Below are 8548 nucleotides of genomic sequence, written 5' to 3'. Positions count from 1 at the left end.
CGCCTTGAGGTGTGCGAGGCAGGGAGACTGGTATACAGCTGCTTCCTGGTTCAACTCAACACATTTCGTCCTAATCAATATTACAGGAACGTGTGTTCCGACATTTTTTTCTGACACACATCATCTGACATTGGATGGACAATTGGGGGGGCAAGATGGAGGTCGGAGTTCATGGTGAGGCTGTGGTGAGGTTGCGCAAGTGCTATTAATAATGGAATTAATCATCAGTGATTGTCATGGTCACTGCACATGTGCATTTGATACAAACCTACACTTTGTCAGTTTATAACACTGTTCAACATACGGTCAGAAGCTGGACATTCGAGGATTTGCTGTCTCACCATGGTTACAAAGGCCTAATCCAATCCTTCTGCTGCAACTCAAAGAATACAAACATTTGAATTGAATCTGCAGTGTGGTACGGCGGTTTGGAAACGGCAGTTTGTCTGGCGCATACATTTGGTCCTGTATTGATTAAATGGCCGTCTAGCTGCATAAGCAGCATACTGTATGTAAAGTGGTTTCTGTTGCTATGTCATTAACAGGGAGGTGAGCTTATAAACAAAGGAACAATAAGGTGAAGTATTGATCGACTCGATGAGAATGGAGTGAAGTATTGGCATTCCTTGGTAAGCATAGTTACTGAAAAGTTGATCAGTACTCAGAAGCAGTCATTGAATAATATATGGTAAACTAAAATAACTTAAACTTACTTGAAAAGCAGAACAAAATATATTATGAGCAAAATATAGAACAAAATAAATCATAAGGTTTTTGTATTCTTACTACACCATGAGAGAAATGATGTTGAAGCTGGCTCATTGAAAGCTAGTATCTGATGCCAACCTTATACTGGGGGCCAACTTTTAGGTCTTAGTGATGGTAACACGTTTAGTCACATGTTGGCAGATATGCTTGTGCAGAGAATTTCGTCTGAGGAGGAAGTCTCACCTTTGAGATGAGACACAATGCAGGATACCTTTGTCCGTAACAGTTGCATCTTAGGCCCTGTTCACACTTGAGACTATTCATCTTAAGCCCTGTTCACACTTGAGACTATTCATCTGAGGCCCTGTTCACACTTGAGACTATTCATCTGAGGCCCTGTTCACACTTGAGACTATTCATCTGAGGCCCTGTTCACACTTGAGACTATTCATCTGAGGCCCTGTTCACACTTGAGACTATTCATCTTAGGCCCTGTTCACACTTGAGACTATTCATCTCAGGCCCTGTTCACACTTGAGACTATTCATCTTAGGCGCTGTTCACACTTGAGACTATTCATCTGAGGCCCTGTTCACACTTGAGACTATTCATCTGAGGCCCTGTTCACACTTGAGACTATTCATCTGAGGCCCTGTTCACACTTGAGACTATTCATCTGAGGCCCTGTTCACACTTGAGACTATTCATCTTAGGCCCTCTTCCTCGTCCGGCCATGTTTGGGCGGCTCGTTGACGTGGTTGTTTTTGCGTAATCCTGCTAACAAACCAACCAACCAATAAATAAAGCAACCAACGGGTCACACGCCACACAATACACGCTGTCGCTGGGGCAGAGCTAAAAATCAAGACGATTTTACTCCTCAGAGTTGAAACAACTACAATCTTATCCCGCTGCGCCCCAATCCTCGCCTTATGGACGATGTCATGTCATTATCATCCCCGAAGCGCTGTAACGCCTCGTTCCGGCTCGTCCTTGACAGAAGACTCTGCCACCCACACTCTGGTAATTATACCAGAGCTGACATCTCCTCTTACCGCTGAATTATTGAGGAGCTGCGGAGGCCACGGGATCCCATGTAGAGACAGACAGACTCGGTTGGTCCAGAGAGGAGCCTGAGGCACAAATCCAAGATGGCCACCTCTCGGGGACCTTGAACGTGTCAATGTGCTGTACGCGGCTTTTTTTTCTCTCTCCGCGACAACTTCAATAGGCGTCGTGCGAAATGAGCAGATAAAATAACGGTATGAAATGATGAGAGATATAATTATTCTCTTTGATAGAGGAATAGGCGGCACACTTCGTTTTTATCTTTTGATACAGACAAAGGCCTTTAAAAACTGGCCTGAATGAATATTCAAACCCTAGCTGGTATCTCGGCCGTGCACGTGAGTGTGAAAGTAGGAGTTATTTGATAAATGAGTCATTCCTTCCTAGTGCCCTAACGCATCTCAAGATAGGTGTACTTCACTTATTATAATCTCTCTTAAAGCTGTGCTTTCGTCTATTTTTTTCCTTTGTGGGTAAAGTCACCAAATGTTACATTCAAGTATACCATATGTAACAGATGTGTTACATAACATAATGTTCTAGGCAAAGTCCTTGTGGATATGAAATGCGCTATACAAATAAAGCTTTGATTGATTGATTGATTGATTGATACTGCTCCTATCAAAACCCATTAAAAAATCAATTTCATACACAGAGGTAGTAACACAATGCAAGCAGTAATACATGTGATACAGTATCCGCCATTTTAGGAACACAATGTTTACCTCCTTCCTTCGGTGATGTCAACTTGGGACACGGAAACAGAGTGACACCCTGACATGGATGACTGGCGCCCGGACAGCTGGCCTCAGTTCAGCGACTCCGCCTCTATGACAGCGAGTGCCCCTCGCTCCAAAGTTACGTCCGTTGGACCGGAGACCGCCCGGAAAACAATTGATTCTGGCATGCTAAGATGCACATGGCAAGGCGATTTACCTGGGGGAGGTGGAGAGACAGTTATCTAAATGCTAAACAATGTGACCTGTCCAACAATGGCTGCCAGACTTATCTGTTCTGACTCAGGGCATGGATGTGATGTGTTTAGAGGCACTTTGCAGGCAGACAGGCTGAAGAGGGATGGAGATCGAGGGGTAGAGGGATGGAGATCGAGGGTAGAGGGATGGAGATCGGGGGGTAGAAGGATGGAGATGGGGGGGTAGAGGGATGGAGATGGGGGGTGGAGGGATGGAGATCGGGGGGTAGAGGGATGGAGATGGGGGGGTAGAGGGATGGAGATGGGGGGTAGAGGGCTGGAGATCGGGGGGTAGAGGGATGGAGATGGGGGGGTAGAGGGATGGAGATCGGGGGGTAGAGGGCTGGAGATCGGGGGTAGCTTCTGAAGACGTGATCGGGCTGTTAGAGGAACTAGTAAAAGTATTGATTAACAAGGATGTGCGAGACTGATGTACGCACGTACAAATGCAACTATCAAGTGAAATCAAAATCATACATTTCGACACAATTTCTCAAATTGACTTAAAAATACACCCAATGTGTCACTTAACTTGTGAATTGCAAACTGGAGCCGATAGAGACCAACGCTGTGTTCTGGTCTCTTCCCAACACACACAAACACGCCTCATTAGCCGGAGGAACCCCGTGACCTCGCGTGAGGAGAACATGTCTCCCTTTGACACTCTTAATTGGGCGACATGCCAGGCGACGCATCCAGCTTAAGGAATCACATCCCCACAATCGATTTCTCCCGCGTCCGAGATTGTATAGTTTAATCCAGTCGGACGGCTTGTTGTGAATCATCAATGGAGTCCAGGGCATAATGGATAGATGTGTGTGTGTGTGTGTGTGTGGGGGGGGGGGGGGGGGCATGAAAATAAACTAGAGGGGTAAATATACCGCAGGGGTGGAAAGGGTTTTCAGAGGATCCGGGATCTTTTTGCCCTCTTCCCAAATAATAAGGCTGGCGGGTATTTCAGTCTGTCTGGTCTCACTGTGTTTACTCTCTCATTCTCTCTCTCTCTCCCTCTCTCTCCCTCCATCTCTCTCTTTCTGGCTCTCTCTCTCTCTCTCCCCCCCTCTCTCTTTCTCTCTCCCCCATCATTCTCTCTTTCTCTCTCCCTCTCTCTTTTTCTCTCCCCCCTCGCTCTCTCCCTCTCTATCTTTCTCCCTCCCTCCATCTCTCTCTCTCTCTCTCTCCCTCTCTCTCTCTCCCTCCCTCTCTCTCTCTCTCCCTCTCTCTCTCTCTCTCTCTCTCTCTCTCTCTCTACTTCCTTCTCTTGCTCCACAGAACTAACAGCTCCCCAGGCTGTGATGCAACCAATACTTAGAGGGGTCACACACACACACACACACACACACACACACACACACACACACACACACACACACACAATGGTCCGTGTTCTCATACAACACATAGCCTACTCTCAAGGAAGCAATAATCTGTTGTGTCTCTGTTGACTGTGTGACCCCCCTCAACACACACACACACACACACACACACACACACACACACACACACCTCGGTCTCCATCTCCTTCCCCGGGCTGCAATACATCACACACGTTCAAAGGGTCACATAGACAGTTTTCTCTAACACTCTTAAAGGGTAACATACTGTCCCCCAGATAGTCTTTCTTGTGTGGGTCTCTCTCCACACACACACACACACACACACACACACACACACACACACACGGAATTTGTCCTCTGCATTTGACCCGTCCAAGCTGTCCTCCTCCAGGGGCAGCCAGGAGCAGTGGGCAGCCTCATCAGTGACGCCCGGGGACCAGGTCCAAGTGCCTCAGTCCAAGTCCTGGTCAGGGACCGGACTGAAGAGCATCTGTTCTTCTATAGGCCACTGTACAGTATCACACACACACACACACACACACACTTATCTCTCTAGAGCGAACGATGACATGTTTTGACAGCTTAAATACATGCGCTCTAGCGAGCTGAACCAATGATATGACAGCTGACAGTCAGCTGGTAGGTTGCGTCATACGGGGTGTGACTGATTAGCCGCTGCCGATTAGCCCGGCGTTGACGTCCGTGCCGCGCCTGAAGTCACGTCGGAGTCTTCATTATTATTATTTTGATCAAACTCTAACCTTTATCACTATGTGTCATTCCCTTGGATTACCGTTTCTCTCTCTCTCTCTCTCTCTCTCTCTCTCTCTCTCTCTCTCCCCCCCTCTCTCTCTCCCTCTCCCTCTCTCTACTGTCAATCTAAATCAATGTCTCTCTCCCAAGCTGTCACCCTCTGTCTTTCACTAATGTCACTCACTATCTTTCTCTCACTCCTATTATCTCTCTATCTCAATCTCTCCTTTACCTAAACATGGACCGATAGACCGATAGTTCTCCACCTCGAGGCCCTATCTTCATTCACTTCCTCCTTACAAACTCTCTCTCGTTTCTTCCATTCCGTGTTCTCCACCCGTAGGCCTCACCACTCAGAACAGGAGGTGGCGCTAACGTCGGCTACGCTGGCCGTTCGCCTCGTTAGACTTTGACCCAGGGCGTGGTGTGGAGAGGATTTAGGGGCAGATCTCCATGTTTGTTTAGTGCCCTCACACCCAGAACGAGCCAGAGATTAGTGCGACCGTATATCATGTATTTTCGTTCCAGCAAAAACAAAATGTATTTAATCTATTGAATCGCTCTACACAGAGCGAATGTCATAACAATTTCTCTCTGGACTGGACGAAGCTAATTTCTCTCTGGACTGGACGAAACGTGGAACGCCTACTGCCCCACCGAGGAACCACCCGGGGAAACAACTGCCTCCCGAAAAACGACTGCCCTGCCGGGCCTGGTCCCCAGACGGGTTAGGGGTTAGGGTTAGGGTCAAGGGTTAGGGTTATACGGAAATGATAAGAAAATCGTTCAGTGGAGAGTGATTCAATAGACTAATATTCGTATCCTCGGGAGCAAAAATTAGTGAGACCGACCCTGCAGTTCCAAATCTCCTCAATTGGCTGGAATATGACGGATATCAAAACGTGTTTTCAACATATATACACTGTAGAATACTGTATATGAACAGAATACACTCTCTCTCTCCTCCGGGTTCGAAAATGAGCCTGTGAACACTCTTGGAAGCATTGCCACTGATAAGCACTGTTGACAGAGATTACAGGCGCTGTGTGTGTGTGTGTGTGTGTGTGTGTGTGTGTGTGATTTTTCCACATGCATGAAATCGGGGCCGTGTGAGAAAGTTGCAGACGATGCCAGCGGCTAGACCGACCGCCCCCCCCCACCCTTCCACACACACACACACACACACACACACACACACACACACACACACACTCAGACCGAGTGCAAGTGGAGGGCGTGTTGAATCACATGTCTGTGCTGTGCATGAACAGTACAGTGCAGTTAATGTTCAACGTACACAACGTGTCCCATGTGTGATCAAACTGCCCAGTATAGCTAAACTATTAATATATATATTATATATAGCTAAGATATATATATATATATATATAAGCTTGATGTTTGACGCTAAACTATTAATATATATATTATATATAGCTAAGATATATATATATATAAGCTTGATGTTTGACGCTAAACTATTAATATATATATTATATATAGCTAAGATATATATATATATAAGCTTGATGTTTGACGCTAAACTATTAATATATATATTATATATAGCTAAGATATATATATATATATAAGCTTGATGTTTGACGTGCGCACGGGAGAAAGAGCACACAGCCGACAAACCCTCTCTCCACTCCGCAGGCCGCGGGTAGAACAGCGCCATCCTCAGACGGGCCGCGTTACTGCAGGAGTCAAAAACACAGCATGGACTCTCTCCCCTCCTCTCACCGCGCCTCCTCTCACCGCGCCTCCTCTCACGGGGCCTCCTCTCACCGCGCCTCCTCTCACGGGGCCTCCTCTCACCGCGCCTCCTCTCACGGCGCCTCCTCTCACGGCGCCTCCTCTCACCGCGCCTCCTCTCACGGCGCCTCCTCTCACGGGGCCTCCTCTCACGGGGCCTCCTCTCACAGTGCCTCCTCTCACCGGGGCCTCCTCTCACCGTGTCTCCTCTCACCGCGCCTCCTCCCACGGCGCCTCCTCTCACCGCGCCTCCTCTCACCGCGCCTCCTCTCACTGGGGCCTCCTCTCACCGGGGCCTCCTCCCACCGCGCCTCCTCTCACGGCGCCTCCTCTCACCGCGCCTCCTCTCACGGCGCCTCCTCTCACGGGGCCTCCTCTCACGGCGCCTCCTCTCACCGCGCCTCCTCTCACGGCGCCTCCTCTCACGGGGCCTCCTCTCACGGCGCCTCCTCCCACAGCGCCTCCTCTCACTGTTCTTCTGACGCAACTGGAAACGTTTCAGAGGGAATTAAAGTGAATCATTTCACTCTGCGTGTGTTCTTTGAGATAGCGCCCCGTGCTTCTCGCCGTAAATTCGTTATGTCTCGGGGGGGGGGGGGGCTGGGGGGGGGTGCAGTGAGAGGGAAAATAACAAGCTTTCTGCAATCTCTCCCCCCCCCCCCCCTCCACCCCCCTCCATGCCCCTGTCTACCTCTCACAATGGACCATGTTTCCTACAGTAGTCCTGACGTCACGGCATCTGCAGAGTTCTGCTGTCTCGGCTCTTCTTCACACCCCTCTGACGCCGCGGAAGACTGGAACTCAACTAGAGAGAACGCAGGCTCTTAGTAATAATGTGTCGGAGGAGAGCTTGAAATAGTGACGTGGCTGATATCAGACGCCCACTTTCTGATATTTCTAACTGAAGGAGACGTTAAAGGACACTAAATAGGTCGTAGGCTTCACTCACTGATCTCGTTCTAGAGGCTAGGTAGCAAGAAAAGGAAACAAACCTAACAATTGGCACATATCCGCTTGTCATCCAAGACCCTTAAATAAAAGATCGTAAGGAAAACTAGAAAGTACATTTCCTTCAATGGGGAGCGCAGTTGCTGAACAAATCGCCATACCTCAAAAACGGTAAGTCACACAGCTTAGATACTTACATTGTACGAATCAGCACAGTTGTGTGAATGTTTTGATGTGTAATACGTGTGTGAGCTTTCAAAACTGTAGGAGTGCCAGCAGTTTACAAAATGTGTGAATATTTTCAAAGCAACAGCTGCCACCACTCTAAAAACAAAATGATACTGAACATTCCACCAGCAGTTTCAATGGCACAAAAATTACTATTAAAAGTTAAATTACTAAAAAAATATTTAAAAAATCTGAAAAATCTGAATGGATCCGTTAAGGAGTTAAACATTGTGAACATTTTTGAATGACGTTTCTAGCACAAAGTATGAAGAAGTTGTTAAGGAGACAAAAACTGGGGAGAACTAGAATAAGAAAGAAAGAAAGAAAGAAAGAAAGAAAGAAAGAAAGAAAGAAAGAAAGAAAGAAAGAAAGAAAGAAAGAAAGAAAGAAAGAAAGAAAGAAAGAAAGAAAGAAAGAAATAGTGGGAATATCACAAGTTGGGTAAAGCTAGCCCACCTAATGAATGAAACTATTGGAATGCAGCCCTGAACCACATGGAGACTGGCTGTGAGGTCTGTGAACAGAGATGGCCTTTCCTCACCGAGTTCTGCACTAAACAGGCCCTGACACTCTCTCTCTCTCTCTCTCTGTCTCTCTCGATTCTGCTCTCTCTCTCTCTTTCTCTCTCTCCCTCCCTCCCTCTCTCTCTCTCTCTCTCTCTCTCTCGGATCCTTCTCTCTCTCTCTCTCTCTCTCTCTCTCCCTCCCTCTCTCTCTCTCTCTCTCTCTCTCTCTCTCAGAAAGCCAGAGCATGTATTATTCATCCAGCAGTGAGC

Source organism: Borostomias antarcticus (assembly GCF_949987555.1).
Source record: "Borostomias antarcticus genome assembly, chromosome: 33".
Taxonomy (NCBI): domain Eukaryota; kingdom Metazoa; phylum Chordata; class Actinopteri; order Stomiiformes; family Stomiidae; genus Borostomias; species Borostomias antarcticus.
This window is presented reverse-complemented; position numbering follows the sequence as displayed.